Below are 18,897 nucleotides of genomic sequence, written 5' to 3' on the forward strand. Positions count from 1 at the left end.
CAGGAGAGTGTGGCTAGAGGGTTGGGAACAGCCTTGGAAGTTTGTTTATGAAGGCATTGCCTGCCTGACTACTAGTTTCACAGTGTCTCTCTTTTGTGTGTGTCTGCCTCAGCAAATGATCTTTGTATTGTATATAACATTATTTTATATACAATAAACAAAGAATAAGTGAGCAACTACATTTATTTAGTTATTTAGCTATATCTCTCTGTGTCCTGGAGATAGTGTCTCACTTTGTAGCCCTGGCTGAATTTGCTCTCTTCACCAGAGGCCGGTCTTTAACTCACTGAGAATTACCTGCCTCTGCCTCCTAACTGCTGAGTGGTGATTGGGCAGGGAACTTTGGACCTGAGATTATTATAATATAGTACTGAGATTAAAGGTGTACATCACCATACCTAGCATGACTGTTTTTTTAAGGGTTGACCAACAGTAGCTTTCTTTCCCATCTAGTGAATATTCTCAGATTTCTAAGTCTTCTAGCCACTTTTTCTCTGCATGCTGTACAGGAGATTTGCTTGAAGTTCATATAATTAATGATCACCCATATTGCAATGGATTCAAAATTTGCATCTTGACCCAGGTTATCCTGGGCCTTTGAGAACTACCAATTCAGCTGGACCCATGAGGTCCTTATGCCCCTTCCCTCTAATTTCTTCCTTCTGCATTAGGAACAGACTGACAAGCCAGAGGACTGCCCATTCTTCCCATTTAATGAGTAATTGATTACCATTGATTCTAATTCCCAAGTTACTCATCCTCCCTTACCCATTCTCTGCTCCGGCAGCATTGGCTCAGGTCTGGAATGGCAGTTATTTAAAGTGGCTGAACAGCTCAGAACCCAATGGTATAAGTTGCTTCCACTCGACTGCAAAACATCCCTTAACATGCAAACACGATTGTGCAGTCACCTGGTTAGAATCCTTTGCAGTCCCCTTCATGTTATTCCTGCCCTAAACACATCTACCACTGCCTCTTGTCCCATGCCCATTGTAACTTTGCCTTTGACTGCTTTCTGTTGCTTTGGTAAACATCACAGCCACCTAGGGAGGAGGAAAGGGTCTATTCGACTTGTGTATCTCAGATCCATCACTGAGGGGAGTCAGGTAAGGAATCTGGAGGCAGGACCTGAGGAAGAGCCCATGGAGCGGTGCTGCTTACTGGCTTGCTCACCTGGCTTTGTTACCTCTCAGGCCCACCTGTTCAGAAGTGGCCCTGCACACAGTGATCCAGGCTTTTCCACATCAATAATTAACCAAGAAACTGTCCTACAAACTTGCCTGCTGGCCAATGCGATGATGGCATTTTCTCAGTTGAGGTTCCCTCTTTCCAGGTTTCCTTAGCTTATATCAAGTTCACAAAACAGTTAATAGCACAGCCCTTGAGATAAAAACCCACACAATATTTGGTGGTGTTTCCTGATGTATGTTTTTTCCCTCTGGAGGCCTTTCTTCCTCTGCTGCCTGGCACCTGGTTCCAATTTCTCCAGCCTTAGCACGCTCATTAGAGCTGACAGGGTGGTCTGACTGCCCTGCACCTGTTGGGGCCTCAGTGTTTACCTAACACCATGCTCATAGCCCATCAGACCATCACAGAATGTTTGAGTTGTGTGTTTCTAGCTACCACAGTACCTCTAGCTAGACTGCAAACCTCACCAGGGCAGGGAAGTGATCATTCATTCCCTTACCCTCAGCCTCCCCCATGAGGCCTGGCAACCAGCAGGTGCTGGTACAGTGGCGGGGGAGATTCCCAGTGGAATGCTGGGCGTGATGCGATTGGGTGTTGTGATGGCTGTCAACACCTGTACTTTGTAGCATTTCCTGTGTGTTGGGAAGGGACAAAAGTTCCCAGTGAAATACACTTGGTGTGGTGCAGGGAGAAGGGAAGAAAAGATCTCTGTCTTGTCATTTTAGCAATATCGTCGGCATCATGAAGTTCAAATCAAGATTCTCTTTATAAAAATATATACATTTTAATTTTGCTGTTTTGTTAAAATTTAGGAGATTTGAGACAGCTAGATGGCATTTGAGCCCAAGGAAAGGCACTTGCTGTGCTAGCCGAGCGACTTGAGTTTAACCCACAGAGCCCATGAAGAAGTGAGAACCAACTCCCAAAACTTGTCCTCTGATTTCCACAAGCCTGTACACACACACACACACACACACACACACACACACACACACACAATTTTGTATACTCACAAATCCCACTGTAACCATCTGTGGCTGTCTACCTCGTAGAAGTCAGCAGAGATGGGTCCTGTTTTAGAACAGTTTGCTCTGTTTCTCAAGCTGTGCCCCTGGGGGCATTCATTTAATACAAGTTCCCTCCATTTGCTCTCCAGCACTATGTACACTGCAGCATGGTGGTGCATGCCTATCATCTTAGAAGGTAGAGGCAGGAGAATCAGGAGTTCAAGGTCACTATTAGCTATGTAGTCCATGGCTTGAATTACATAGATCTGTTTAACACACACAAAATATTTTTTTAAAGCAAAGAGTCACAGAATTGAAGTATGTGTTCTGGGAGAATAAATTGGCAGAGGAAGAATGAGGTCCTCTGGGAGAGAAGAAACTTCAGAGAAATTGGGGACTCTGCTGTGAGAGCTGAGGGGAGGGCTAAAACAGAACGACTGGATAAACCAAGGGAGGTTGGGGCACAACGGGTTAATAGTGGAGATCTGGTTGAGCTGGGATGTGATTCACTAGGTTTCAGGGAGATGGGGCTGGCTGCACGCATGCTCAGTGGTTAAGAGCTCGGTCTGCTCTTCCAGAGGGCTGCTTCAGTTCCCAGCATCCACACGGAGTCTCACCACCATCTGTAACTCCAGTTTCCGGGGGATCTGACTTATTCTTCTGGCCTCCACGGGCACTGCACCCATCTGGTGCGCAGTCATGAATGCAGGCAAAAACACTCAAACACGTTAAATAAGAATAAATGAGCTCGGGTGGCACAAAACTAGCTATTGAATCATACATGAAATGAGAAAGCTGGAGAGAGAGTTAGCTTGAAAGCAAAAGGGGAGCTCAGGTGCATTAACTACAGGGGACCTGCTGGCCACTCAGGTGTTGCCGGTGCCGTGCAAGTAAATGTCTCCCCTCAAGCTCATGCCACTGGGGTCTTGGCTTCTTTGGGTTGAGATTAGATCCTAAGGGCTCTGCCCTATCAATGTGTTTATCCCTACATTGGAATGATACAGTATGGCGGAACTATTGGAAAATGGTGAAATGCAGGAGGTGGGACCCAGTTGTGGGAAACACATCCATGGGGGTATGTTCCGGATGTAGTCTGTCCTGGCCTTGTCCACACCTCTATGATTCTTGTCCACTGTGAGATGAGCTTCTTTGCTTTTCCATGGGCTGTTCCATGAGTCAGCCACATGCCCCAAGCCGACAACTCATCTTGGACTGACACTGAAGCTGAGTCCAAACACGTCCTCCCTGCTTTGAAACAGCATCTTGGCGGTGCGGGAGATGGTGAGGAAAATCTCACTAGCAGCACTGGGATGGAGTCTGAAGACGTTCTGGGGTGACTGTGAAAGATTCCTTTCCAAAGTGGTCTTGTGGGTTAGTGAAGACGTCAGGTGCTAGGTAGGGGCTGGTTATGCCTATGTTTTATCTATACTTAGGCGAGATTCTCAGGACTCGTATGTCCGTTTGGGATACCTTTGCTTCTTTTGGTGTGGTGGTGGTGTGTGTATGTGTGGTTGTGTATGGTGGTGGTTGTTGTTGTTGTTGGTGTATCAGTGTGATTGTGTATATGGGTATGTGTGTGTGTGTGTGTGTGTGTGTGTGTGTAAGGGGATATACATACAACATACCTATGGAGGGCATCTCTAATGTTGGTCCTTGATTGAGACAGGTTCTAATGAAGGCATACACAAGGATAACTGACCCTCAAACCTTTAAGGGTTCTCTTGTCTCTACCTACGGTCTCCCCAATAGGAGCACTGGGATTACACATGTATACTATTATGTCTGGCTCTACCTGGGTCTTGGGGGATTTGAACTCAGGTCCTCATGTTTGTACAGCAAACACTTTACCCATGGAGTCAGTCGCCTATGCCAGATCGCCTTTCTTGACAATGATTTTCCTTGTATCTGTTGGGATCCAGCTGCCTTGTTGCCAATTTTAACTTCCTCAAATCAGCATCTCATTTTCCGTTGATGGTGCTTGCAACTCAGATCCCGTCCTCATGGGCGTGGAAGGGTGGTAGGAGGACAGGACATGGATCTGGGACACACTGGGACTTTTAATTTTATATCCCATGAAGCTTGTTTAAAATATCTAATCTGCTTATATTTGCTTCTCAGAAATGTTGCCTTTCACTGAATTTTCCTTTTCAACAGTTTTAACATCTGGTTTTGTTTTAAAATATTTTAAGAGTATCCTTTACTTTTGTCCAAAAGTTCTTACTCCTCCCCACCCCAGTGGAAACTTCTTTTGGGCAGTTTGCTTTGACGCCACCAAACCTCTCATGGATGAGAGGACTGATGTGTACACATCAATCCCAGGACAGTGTCTACACACCTGACACAGAGATTAGTCAAAAGCTGTGGTGAGAAAGCTCCCATGATCCCAGGGAGTTATGAAGCAACACAAAGATGAGAGGCGCTCTCCCCTTTATCCTCTGAATCAGTCAGGTTATAGTCTGAGTTAGGGCACACTCTGCGGTATTGGTCACCATTGTTCAAAGGGAGGTGAAGAAATTGGGGTGACTGGACAAACAAGAAAACTGTGATGATTAAAGAGTTGGAAAAGTAGGGTCCAGGATAAAAGATAAAAAGGACTGCAGGACTCAGCTGTTGCCAATTTTCCTCTGACAGGGTTTTGTAAGGGAAGGCGCAGCCTGTGATGAAGGGATGGTGTGCAATGAGTTTAAGAGACTATCGCTCTCTCCAGGGCGGTTTAGGGTGTGTCCAAACTCCTACCCGCTCCAGGAGCCATCACTAATGAACCCCAGCAAATTTCTCCTGTAGACTTTGAGCCTCCGCTTCCCCAAATCTCCATCATGAACTCTGTAAATCTTTGTCAAGATGGTGTCAAGCCTTTACTGAGGAAGAAACCCATTTTCAAATCCAGCTTTAGACATTTGCATCAGGGATGCAGGTTGTACCAGACGATTTCTCAAAGCTTCTTTGAGCACAGTGGTTCTACTGAGTCCCTGTGTTAAACGGATTTCTAGAGAAATAGATTTCATTTGTGGATACTAATGACCTGGGGAGCAAACCAGGGCATCTTTGGAATGCATTGAGTACAGGGCCTGGAGGCTGGGTTGCTATTTTCACACATCGAGTTGAGTTGACTCTTCAAATAGCTTCACCACAGGTAGTCTAGAAAGTTCCACGATGCTGACTGAACAAACCAAATTGCACATGAGGGGAAGAAGATGATAATGGCAAAGGATTTCTACCAGACCACATGTGACTTAACTGACCCAAAAGAGAAAACTGGATCCTGAAACAACATTGGCTGGGAAGTTCAATGAGATCCTTCTTTGCCTCTAGTTCCTCGTGGGTTGGTATGAGAAACCTTGAGGAGCAGTGGTTTTCCTGGCTTCTGGGAGGTAGACAATGAAAAATGGCCGCTCTGAAAGCACAAGGGCAGGCATCCATACTTGTTGACACTCGGGTGAGCTATGTCAATCCTTCAGTGAGAGGGACAGGCGTTATTTTACCAACCCAGCCACTGGTCTTTAGTTGTCTCTGAACCTAAGGTTCAGTTTTCTTCACAAATATTCTGACCATGTGGGGACATAGATGAGGCAAATGAAAAAGATGAGCAGCCATTTTACCCAGTGCTGGCTGCGTATTTCTTCTCCACCATTCGGTTTATTGAAGTTTTCTAATGATTCCAAATCCAACTAGTTGTGTTAAAGGGCAGTGTTTGGGTCTCTCTCTCTCTCTCTCTCTCTCTCTCTCTCTCTCTATATATATATATATATACACACACACACCATATATATTATGTACATATTATACATTCTATGTATATGTTATATGTATATTATATGTGTATATATTATATGTATATTATATAGTATATGTGTATATATTATATATGTATATTATATGTATATATTATATGTATATTATATAGTATATGTGTATATATTATATATTATACATAATATATTATAAAATAACTATTTTAAAGGACACCCCCTTTCCACCCAAACCTAGTTTCAAGGGCAGTCTTTGCATTTGCTATTTAGCTCACAAACATACATCCCAGATCCATGAACTTTCAAAGCTAAAATTAAGAAAATAAATCAAAGCCACTTTTTCTCATGGTGATGCTAAACAACAGTTGCCACCATTTTAGGACAAAATCACCACATCTTACTATTACATGGCGTTGCCTAGGGTGGGTGAGCAAACACCCCAGACTCAGGACCCATAACAGAGCAGAGAAATTGCTCCACTCAAGTTTCGGGGTGGGGGTGGTGATTTACAGGAGGGTGTGGCAGCCACACCTCCAAAATGTCCTCCCCACATGCGATGACCGATGACTGATTCATCCTCAGAGCTCCGTGCACAACTCGCAGGCGACTCCTCTTCCCAGCGGTCGTTTTCTCCTCATACACTGACTGCCGTGAAGGGGCCCATGTGTGTCTTGTAAGTTGTGAGTTTCCTGTGAACCTCCCGCCTCCTTCCTGTCTCAATCCAGAGGAAATATCTGCTCACCGTGTCTCAAGGCAGACCCCTCCATGTTCTTTCACCTGAAGAATCGACATCTTAAAACGGCTTCAAAACACTGTGCTTGGTTTTCATCACCGCGACACGTGAGACCCGAGAGAAACAGTCTTAGAAGTAGAACGGTTTAGTATGGCTCAGAGTCTCAGAGTTGTTGGTCCGTGTTTAGCTCGCTCCGTAGGCATGATGTAGGGCGGGATATCATGGGAGTGGGGGCAGGTGACAGGTGAGTGCTCACCTTGTGGCTGCCAGGAAGCATGAACACCGAGGGACTGGGCATTGGGGTTTCTTCAAAGAAACCCCTCTCAGTGAGCTACTTCCTTCCATTGGACCCCGCCTTCCAGTCACTCACACAGCTATGAACTTGTCAGTGGATCCCTCCCGAGCCAGCTGCCGCTCATGAGCACTACTGGCTTGGAAGTCAAGCCTTCAACACAGGTCTTTTGGGGGACAATTCCTGTCCAAACTGTAAGTGCTGTCGGCTGTTCTCACTATAGCTTCTGCACTTTTTAATGTTTGTTGATTGTATTGACTGGTTATGTGTCAACTTGACACACACTGGAGTTATCACGGAGAAAGGAGCCTCAGTTGAGGAAACGACTCCATGAGACCCAGCTGGAAGGCATTTTCTCAACTAGTGATCATGCTGGGAGGACCCAGCTCATTGTGGGTGGTACCAACCCTGGACTGGTGGTCTTGGGTTCTATAAGAGAGCAAGCTGAGCAAGCCAAGGGAAGCAAGCCAGAAAGTAACATCCCTCCATGGCCTCTGCATCAGCTCCTGCTTCCTGACCTGCTTGAGTCCCAGTCCTGACTTCCTTTGGTGATGAACAGCAATGTGAAAGTGTAAGCTGAATAAACCCTTTCCTCCCCAGCTTGCTTCTTGGTCATGATGTTTGTGCAGGAATAGAAACCCTGACTAAGACACTCACCTTCCTTATTCATATTCCATCCCCTTCTTAAAAGAACAGGCTTGTTTCCTAAATGATGGTGCTTGGATGTTCACAGCTTCATAGTTGTAACCCCTACACATCCAATGCTTGCCTAAACCTCAATAGAGCCTGCTAGAACAAACCTTTAACAGCTAGGATAGTAGAAAGAGTGCGCCTATTATAGCTCTCTGTCTTTTAGGGCATTAAAGTTACTGATTGAGGGCTGTGTCCCTCCTGTCCCACTGCCCTCCTGGGTCGGTCCATGTCCACCTGGCTCCATGGGCATGATGTAGTGTCCCCTACCATGATATCCTGCCCTACATCATGCCCATGGAACCAGGGAAACATGGATGGATCACTCTGAGACTATGAGCAGCTATACTAAACCTTTCTACTTTTAAAGTTGTTTCTCTCAGGTTCACCCGGCCAGCCTACAGGGGGAACTGGCAGAAGGCATTTCCTCTTCTTAGGTCTAATAATGATTTCAGAGCAGGGGGCAACCAGGATAGTCTCGCAGACTTACGGTGGTTCTAAGGTAAAGAGATGATGTCTTAAGGAGGGAGGCTATGTCTTAAGGGCAGGCATCCATACTTGTTGACACTCGGGTGAGCTATGTCAATCCTTCAGCGAGAGGGACAGGCGTTGAAATATCACGAGTCTAGGGAAACCTGGGAGGGCGGTTCTCGCTAGGGGGCGCCTTTGGTACCTTATGAGTTTGTTAGGGCTTGCTGATGAAGTCCCAGCTGATGTGGGCAGACTCGTGACTGGAACTGGACTGTCAACAACTCCTGAATGATTTCAGCACGCTGCCGGGAGACACAGCACCGGGCTGCTGCAGGTTCCCATTTTGCCTGATGTTGATAGAAGCTTTCACTTCCACACACCCCACCCCACCCCACCCCCACCCCGCCGCCCCCGACTGGCTCCTTATTTTCCTTGGATGGTCCAAATTCTTTCTGGTCCCTGCAGGGCAGTCCTGGCATTGTTAGAAGCATGCTATCCGCAAGTGGTTTTTCACAGCAGATACATTTATGGCATCATATACTGAGGCGCCCAAAGGACTAAAGCGAGGGAGGAACCTGTGGTCCCCGTGACCGAGGCATGCTCATATCCCGATCAGACTGGTGCCGAGAAGCAGGAGCTCGTAGCTCTCACCATTTTTCTTTTTCCTTTCTGATTTCTTTTCAACCAGAGGTAAGTAAGCATGACGAGTCCTCATCAAGGTTTGATCAATAACACACATTACGCGCGCGGTAAGAAAAACGATGCCTCGCCATCTTCCAGGTTCCTCTTCTCTGCTCTTGTCTTGGATAAACTGTGAGGCAGCTGCTTACTGGGGGACTCTGCAAGGCCATGAGGTGAAAGGCAACTCTTAGGAACAAGCTGCTCACCAACCCTGGTGACAAGCCAGCCTAACTTCCTTCTCCCTCCTTCTGCCTGATTCCCAGGCTGCTATTTCAGGAGCTGACACTAGATGTCAGGGAAAGACTTGGTACCCAGCTGGCCTCTCCCTGTTTCAGGCTGCGGGTGGGATTGAAGTTGACAACTGGCAACATTTCCAGCTGAGGCTCTGCATTTCTGGGGGTCACCAGGGTTCTCCTGCTAAGGCATCACTACCTGCTCAGGCCTGTTAGACATGCTTCAGAGGCCCCCGAAGCCCATTTACAAAATGAGGTAGATCAAGGTCATTTGATAAAAATAGATTTTTATGGAAGAAGAGGGATAAAGTCATCAACGCTCACTTTCAATTTCATTATGAAAGATATTCAGTTTTACTCACGGAAGGGATAGATGATGTGATGTGGCCATGTTCCTAGAACCTATTTTATTAGTAAATTAAGAAGCAGGCAAACCAGTTGAAATTATTTAAGCCTCATGCAATCATTTCTCATTTGTTTTAAGTAATACAAATTAAAAACCCACAATTTTACTGTAGAACAACTAAAGTTTGATCTGGTTTAGTTATGTTGTGATACTTCAAGGCTCTGAGCCCCTCGGCAGGTTTTTTTTTTTATGTAGGAAACCATGTGTCTTTCCACTGAACTGGTGAATTCATTCAAACCCCTCCCTCCTCCCGCAGCCTTCCTCCCTCCCTCTCTCCCTTCTTCATTTATTTAGTAAATTGTTTTAAGGCTCAAATGTATTAGTATTCCCAAAATTCTTAGAATAAGAGCGGTGCCTAACCTCCTGCCCCATGGATGTATTTATGAATAAATCAATGTGTAAATCAACAGATCTGTGGAACAGCAGTCCTGATGGTTCTCCATATTTATGTCCCCCCGAGCTTCAGTCCCGCCCCTGCCTCTTCCTTTCCATTTCCTTCTTTCTCAGAACGACAACAAGCTGGACTCAGTCCTGTTTTGGGGGAAGGTCAGGACCTGAAGAGAGTCTTTTCTCCTAGGGCTTATTTCCCCCTCACACCAGGGTGATCTCAACCATGCTTAGGAAATACCAAGACACTTACCCACCCGAGGTCAAAAATAGCATTCCTCTTGGTAGGAGGATCCGTAGTGAGAGGGAGGCCCACCCAGACATGCGGAACAACCCCGCCCGCATCCCCAGAGAGGTGCTGAAAGTCCTCTTGGTGATTCTGGAAGCCATTATATCATCACCCAAAATAGCACTATTAATACCACATGGGCGTGCCTTTCATTTGCTTGAGCGCTGGAGGTGACACAAGGCAAATGTGGCCTGGAAAGAAAAGGAGAGTCTCTCCACAGGCTCACAATGGGCATGTGTGTGTGTGTGTGTGTGTGTGTGTGTGTGTGTGTGTGTGTGTGTGTGTGCACGTGTGCATGCAGGCGGGCAAGCACCCTGACAACACCTTTTCCTCGTAGTGTGCCAAGACAATTGCTCCTTGTCACCAGGGAGCAGTCTACAAGTCTACACAACCTCATCTTCTGAGACTACTCAGGTAAAAATTGGTGCAAACAGAGTCAGACAAAATTCCTCAGAGGGTGTTAAAATACACTGAGCTGTTACTACTGATACATTCACTGCCTGATGAAGTTACTTACTTATGAAGCCCTCACTCAGTGGTATGGGTTTGAATAAGAATGGCCCTATAGACTCTTCTAGTCACCTCACACCAGCCATTCCTATGTCATTGTCATCACTCCCAGTTCATCCCACTCAGACCTTTCTGTTCTAGGAGTGTCAAGAGCTCAGTCTGCTTGGGTCTCTGCATGAGCTGTTCTCATGGCCCTGAACCTTCTTTCCCCAACATCTTCACTTGATCGGTTCCTTCTCAGGTTTTACATTCCAGCTTGGTGTTAGTTCCTGGAAGGCTTCCTTCTGTTCACTGCATGGTAACTTGCATCTGTTCACTGCATGGTCCTTCCCATCACTACTTTGTTGCATTAGATTCACACTGCCACATTAACATCTTCAGGAGAGCGGCTAGCTTCTGAATGATCTTCACTTGTCTCTACTTGGCCTTTGATTCTCTGCTCCTTATCTCAGTTTTCTTTCCTGTTGGTATGATAAACTCCTTGACCAGAGCAACTTGAGGGAGAAAAGGTTTACGTCGGCTCACAGAGTTCAAGTGTGGTCCATCACACCAGGGAAGAAATGGGGCAGCAAGAGTTTGAAGAAGCTGGCCCTCACGTCCACAGTCAATAAAACACACACAGCAACAAATGCTTCCTGCTGCTCAGCCCCGTTTCTCCATTTATAAGGTGCAGGATCTAAATAGGGAATGGCGACACCCAGAGTGGGCAGTTCTCCCCACCTCAATTAATGAAATCAAGACAATTCCCCAAGATATGTCCATAGGCTCATCTCCTGGGCGATTCTAGATTCTGTCAACTTGATAGCACTCACCATCACATCCCTTCTACCCCAAGTCTCGAGCGTATTCTTGTATATTGAAGTGTTTGGCATAAGAGAACTATCTTACTGGATAAATCTCTCAAATCAACCTTGTTAGCCAGAAAATGAGACAGAATCTCATCACCATCTGCAGAGTCACATGCACAATTCATGTACAGAACAGAAACAGAAGAAAATGTTCAATAAACCTTTTCCCATGTTCTTTCATTGTGCAAACTTGTCTCATATTTCCCAAGAGTGTAAGACTCCAGGCCTCAAGCTATGGTTTCTGGTAATGATTACAATGTATTTCTTCACTTTGTCTCACCTATGTGTTGTTCTAAGTCTTGGGGACACAATAAAGCCTGCTTGCTTTTCTGGTCTCTATGGAAGTTATTAGTGCAACTGTGCCCCCTGGTGGCCATATCATTTTTCTTCTTTGAGACAGGGTCCCATGTAGTAGAGATTGGCCTTTGATCCTCCTGTCTCTGTCTTTCCAATACTGGGATAACAGGCATGAACCATCACAACAGGTTTATTTCAGATACTACATGTCGTGGAAAGTGTTTCTGAAGGACACATGTGTTTCTGGGCATTTTCAAGTAATTTCAAAGCGGGAGACAACAGCATCAAGATCCGATAAAGGTTTAAGACCACAAAAATTATGGTCTCAATATTGGTTCAACTCTTAAATGTGTGTCCCCCTTTACAGTCTTTTAGCTTGGTCCTGACAGGCCTTGACATCATTTCTGAATTAGTTTTCTCCTGTCCGGGAAAAAGTCTCAAATTGATTTCTCCCCTACACCTCCCTCACTCCAAGTAGACAGTCATTTTACCAACGGTCAGGTTTTTCTTGGGCCCCTGTCCTGCTCAAAAGCATCCATGAAGTCCCAGTAATGTGAACAATGAAGCCACTGCCCTTATCCTGCATCCCAGATTCCTTGAAGTCCAGGCTCAACCTCCTTTTCAGTTTCTGCTTTTCCCCTTGCTCTCCATCTTCATACAATGGTGCGTAAGACCAGGCTCGGAAAGCAAGCCTGTCTCTCACCAGAGCTCTGCCACACTCACGGAGTCCTCTCTACCTGAAATGGTCTTCTGCCCTCAGCAGGGATCACTCGAAGCCCCAACTTCCATGAACTGCCACAGGGTGGTGGGATAATGTTTATTTTAACAGTGATGTGTGTCTAGAAAGTTATTAGTATTTACTGGAGGGTTATGGCTAGGCTGGAGTTCTTGTTTGGGGGTTCATCTGAGAAACGAGAGGCCACACATAAAGGTACTCAGACGGAGACTTTGATGTTGGAACCACCTTGAATCATCTAGGAGTCATAATTACTCCAAAGTAGCAATGTTACCTACCCCGGGATTTTGTGGTTATTACTTTTCCTAGTGTTCTGATTGGTGCAATGGTTGCTAAATCTCTTTCTATACATTGAGAGGATGAAGGGAAAGAAGTTGGGATGCTGTTTTATGTCCCTTGGGAATGCCAATATCAGAGGCAAGGGTGCAAAGCCTGTATTATTAGAATATGAGTGAACACATTTGACAAATTTGTTCCGGCAAAATGTTCTGTTGCCATTTTTTTTCTTGGATTTTCTGTCTCTTTGGTTTGCCTCTTAAGAGAGCAGCATCTTGTAAGTGGCCAAGGTGAACAGTGGTGCTACTTTTTTTTTTTTTCCTTTTCTTTTTTTTCGGAGCTGGGGACCGAACCCAGGGCCTTGCGCTTGCTAGGCAAGCGCTCTACCACTGAGCTAAATCCCCAACCCCCAGCGGTGCTACTCTTAGCGAATTTTGAGGCCCAGGAGTCAGTAATTTCTAAAGCACATAGCAGAGACAGAGAACAGCCAGGGAGGTTCAGCCACTATGTACATTAATTCTTCCCCCAAGGCACCTTCGTTTATCTCTGATAAAGACATAAATGAAAGACCTCCCATGCTCATGGATTAACTGACTTAATGTTGTAATGGCTGTAAAACCAAAAGCAATCTACAAATTCAATGTAATGCTAACGAAGTTTCCGGCAACATTCTTCACAGAATAAGAAGAAAACAATAGAAAAAATTCTTTTTGAGGGTGCAGGGAATGGAGAGATAGCTCAGTGGTTAAGAGTGGCTGTGAATCTCTAGTAGGACCTGAGTCTAGATTGCTAGAACCCCCATAGAGAGAGTAACTTCGGCTCCGGGGGAGAGGGGCTTAGGGGATGAGATACCTCTGACATAACTAAAAATTTACAATATACAATTAAAATATTAAAAAAGTGAAGTGAAAACACTTTAAAAGTTCACTGTGGTGTGTGTGTCTGTGAGTGTGTGTGTATGTGTGTGTGTGTGTGTGTGTGTGAGTGTGTGTGTGTGTGTATGCAAATGTGAGACTGTGGAGGAGGTCAGAAGTGTTGGACCTTCTTGGAGTTCTAGTTAGTTATAGGCAGTTGTGAGTAGCCAGACCTGGCTGTTGGGAACAAAATTCTGGCCCTTCGAAGTATGGACTCTGAACCACTGAATCATCTTCCCAGACCCTCAGCATTCTTATTCATGGTTTGATTCAGTTTTATCTTCTGAAATTTAGAATAATATCCAATTTTCACTATTATTAACAAGTTAGGTATTCGCTAAACACCAATGAAATCACACCCTGTGATGGTTTGTATGTGCTCAACCCAGGGACTGGCATGATTAGAAGGTGTGGCCCTGTTGGAGTAGGTGTGTCACTGTGGGTATGGACTTTAAGACCCTCATCCTAGCTGCCTGAAAGTCAATATTTTGCTAGCAGCCTTCAGATAAAGATGTAGAACTCCCAGCTCCTCCTGCACCGTGCCTCCCTGGATGCTGCCATGTTCCTGCCTTGATGATAATGGACTGAACCTCTGAACCTGTAAGCCAGCCCCGATTAAATGTTGCTCTTATAAGGTTCCTTGGTCATGGTGCCTGTTCACAGCAGTAAAACCCTAACTAAGACACACACCCCAAATTAAATATTTTTTTCCAGAAAAATTGCAATTATCTTAGACAATAATGTCTTGAGGTACATTTTGGGATCTGTCTTACAGACCTTACAGATCCCATGGCTTCTACTGCTCTTCTTGGCTGTTGAGGAAGATATTTCAGCTTGACTCGGAGGATAACCCTCCCCCTCTTTGTCCAACTAGACACTGACTCTGTACACTAGATCCCCTTTCTGTTCAGAACACAGCAGTGACAGCTAGCTTCAGAATATTTGCAGAGGTAGAGCCCCAAACATCTCAACCAGAGATCCAACTGCCATAGTGGTTGGTAGCAGTCTATGACACTTTAAGTCACTGAACTTGCCTTTCATTCCTATGTCCATCTTTTCATGGGGTAATATAAGTTCTATCATAGGTACACTTTACCCAAAATGGGGGTGGACAGGGGGATAGAGAGAGAACCATTGTGGACAGGTAATCAGGAAATATCACAAAGTAAACAGTTCCTTGGTTTAGTGCAATGTATATGAAATATTCCAGTGTAGAGTAATAGAAAGTTGATAGAATTGGGGCAAGGTTTTACATTTTATTGGGTTCCTGAATAAGCTTAGGCCAGTCCTAGACTTAGACACTCTGAAGATCAATTAACTGGGGATCTCATTGACTGACCAAAATACCTTTTTGTTTTCTTTGATTAGCCAGTGACTTTGAAAGCCAGGTCTTGGGGATGTTTTAAGGCCTCCAAATAGAACTTGACACTCTTTAAGACTATCATGAGGACAAAGTACTCCCAATGAGTCCTGGTTCTCATGATTTATGCCTATGTGGACTTGTAGGAAAATTATCCCAAGAGTCCCAGACATCACCCGAGAAGACAGAATGTCATTGATATCAGGCTCCTGGCAAACATATACCCCAAACATATACCCCTTGGTATGGTTTCAGCAGTATAGATGTCCACACAGGAAAATAAAGTACAGCCCATGCCTGCAGTTCTGCATGTATGCTATAAAAAATGATTCACATATCCGCGTATTCCAGTCACAAGCTGACTTAGCTTTGATTGTCAACTCAACAGTCTAGAGTCATCTGAGAAGGGACTCTCAGTTGGATTGTCCAGACAAGACTGGCCTGTGGACATTTCTTTGGTGCGATTGCCTTGGTTAGTAATTGACGAGGAGGGCCCTGCTCACTGTGGGGTAGTGTTATACCCTGGACAGGTGGTTCTGGACTGCATGAGAAAGCTAGCCAAGGACGAGCCTAAGAGCAAGCCAGGAAACAACATTCTTCCCTGGTTTCTGCTTCAAGTTTGAGTTCCTCCCCGATATCTCTCAATGACAGACTGGGTACATGCCACATACAACATGTCCTCCCCTAAGTTGCTTTTGGTCAAAGTGTTTTATCAGAGCATCAGAAAGAAAAGTGGAGATGGTTATGGTAGTGTGTGCCTTTAATCTCTGCACGTGGGAGGCAGAGGAAGGCCATCAGAACAAGCTATGGCAGCTAGAGACAGGCTCTTCACCTCCTCAAGTTGGACCGCACCTCCTAACGTTTCTACTACCTGCCCGATTAGTGCTACTGCCTGGGAAGGAACTCTTCAGTACACAAATCCCTGGGGAATATTTCATGGTCAAGCCATAATACAAGCCCAGTTCAACAGTCTTTATAGTTGTCCTTGAAGTGCAGTGGATAGATTGCCCACTAGGGCAGTTGCGGGTGTACTTGGTAAGGGGAGAACAATTGGGACACACGTAGCAGGTAAGGTTGTGCAGCAGGGATTGATGTCCTCTGCTCGGAAAGTGAGTGATGTCTCCCATAATACAGACACGGTCCCGGCCAAATGTATATTCAACAGTGTGTTCCTCCTGTCCCTGCTCCGAAGAGATAACGGATAATGCTATTCTGCCCGATGTGTGAAAAGTGGAGGGTCAAGAAAACACTTGAGGCTTAGCGCAACAGGCTGTGAGACGCAGCCAGTCTCAGGCAATTCCAAGTGCCGGAGCATAGGCTACACAATGCGATTTAGAACTGGCGGAGAAACCCTTGATTGCGAGTTAATTTTTATGTGAACTCGAGGCAGTGAGTGTAATGGAGAGGTAGAGAAGAAAGAGGTGGGAGTGGGGCTCGGGGAGAGGGGGAGGGAAAGACAGTGGAAAAGATGAGGGAGAATGAGTAGCGGTGGGAAGAGATACGGAGGAAAGCCATACGGAGGAGAAAGGGGTTAGAAATGAAGTGATGACAACTAGAAATACATCACACGTGTGGGGGGAAATGGGACGAGGGTGGCCACCAGGAGGGCAGAAAACACGGGGGATGAACCATGAAGGAAGAGGAAAAGGGAAAGGGAGGAATCGCTTGGAGGAATAGTGAGGAGCCCAGACGTGAGCTTGGAATTTCAATGGATTACGTGTCTCCCATGTTTTATGCCTTACAATGTGTTCTCCGATGACAGTGTAATTCTCAATTAAGATATGCTAATGAGGCTGACCATATACCATAGACTCACCAGGCCCGATAAGAGACTCATTTCCTTTGTGGGGTTGGAAAAGGCAGTTATCTTGCCTTTCCACACCTAACTTTCTCATTGCCATTCCTCTTCCGAAGGCATCGAGTGACCACACCACTCTCAACGAAAACTGGCCTCAGCCTGACATGCTTTCCTCTTTGAAAATCGCTTGTATAAATTTCATATTCCCCCGCCTGCTTCCAGTTGTCACGATTAGAAGTCATCTTCATATGTACTCTTTCTATTAGAGGAGAAAAATTGATTTCATGTTGCCTGTTTATCTGTGGATACATTTAATGATTTCTCGGTATGTAAAGGACCTTCGGAGGTGGCACACGTAGCTTGACAGAGCCTCCAGAGAAAGGGAGGGCTTGTGACAGAGTCAGCCTGCTCCCCTGAAAGTAAAAGAAGAATTTGAACTGATGTGAGCACCGTGGAGTGATGATCTGTATTGTATTTCAAAAGCGGTCAGAGGAGACATGGATGATGGCGGGGGAGCCTGGTGCACAGTGACCATTACTGGTTTTCTAAGCACAGCAAAGGGCCATTTGTGGAGAATCAGATTGCACAGGGGCAGGACCCACCCCTTTTCACATAAAAGTTCTTCCAGGAGAGTACCTGTCCTATGGTTCTGCAGGAATCTGGGTTCTTCCCAATGGCTTCTGGATCTTCCTAGGAATTCTTCCTATTCTTCTAATGTCATTGCTAAGTGCTTGCTGCAGGGCTCTGCCAGGTTTCCTCTGCTCACTTCATCCTTTTTTTTTTTTTTTTGGTTCTTTTTTTTTTTCAGAGCTGGGGACCGAACCCAGGGCCTTGCACTTCCTAGGTAAGCGCTCTACCACTGAGCTAAATCCCCAGCCCCGCTCACTTCATCCTTTTATGCAGCCCCAAATACCACAGCAGACTGGGTTAATAAGACTTTTTGCCCGTGGAACAGATACGTTAAAGAAGTACTTTTTAAAGGGTGGAAAGGCCCTGTACCCAGAGCTGACCCGGGCCCACACTTCTCTGTACTCAAATCCTGTTGGGGAGAGAACTGGACTCTCAGAAGTGCAGATAATCCTGAGAGTGTAGGGGAGACAACTAATTCTGCTCACATTCCTGGCTCAAGAGGAACCCACCTAGAGCCCTCTGGACACAGAAACCTAGGAGCAGTCAGGGAGAGGATCCTTCCAGTCTCTGCCTGAGCCCAGAGCTGAAAGCCAATCACCAGGAGCACCGACAAACACCAATGGCTTATGCTCTAAGATCAAGAATCGACAAATTGGACCTCTTAAAATTACAAAGCTTCTGTAAGGCAAAGGACATTGTCATTAGGACAAAACAGCAACCAACAGATTGGAAAAAGATCTTTACCAATCCTACATCCGATTGAGGGCTAATATCCAATATACACAAAGAACTCAAGAAGTTAGACTCCAGAGAGCCAAATAACTCTATTAAAAATGGGGTACAGAGCTAAACAAAGAATTCTCAGCTGAGGAATACTGAATGACTGAGAAGTATCTAAAGAAATGTTCAACATCCTTAGTCATCAGGGAAATGCAAATCAAAACAACCCTGAAATTCCACTTTGCCAGTCAGAATGGCCAAGATAAAAAACTCAGGTGACAACAGATGCTGGTGAGGATGTGGAGAAAGAAGAACACTCTTTCATTGTTGGTGGGATTGCAATCTGGTACAACCACTCTGGAAATCAGTTTGGAGGTTCCTCAGAAAATTGGACATTGCACTACCTGAGGACCCAGCTATACCTCTCTTGGGCATATACCCAAATGATGCTCCAACATATAACAAGGACACGTGCTCCACTATGCTCAGAGCAGCCTTATTTATAATATCCAGAAGCTGGAGACAACCCAGATCCCCTTCAACAGAGGAATGGATACAGAAAATGTGATCCATCTACACAATGGAGTACTACTTAGCTATCAAAAACAATGACTTCATGAAATTCTTAGGCAAATGGATGGAACTAGAACTATCCTGAGTGAGGTAACCCAATCACAAAAGA

The sequence above is a fragment of the Rattus norvegicus genome, chromosome 4 (genome assembly GCF_036323735.1).
Source record: "Rattus norvegicus strain BN/NHsdMcwi chromosome 4, GRCr8, whole genome shotgun sequence".
Classification (NCBI taxonomy): domain Eukaryota; kingdom Metazoa; phylum Chordata; class Mammalia; order Rodentia; family Muridae; genus Rattus; species Rattus norvegicus.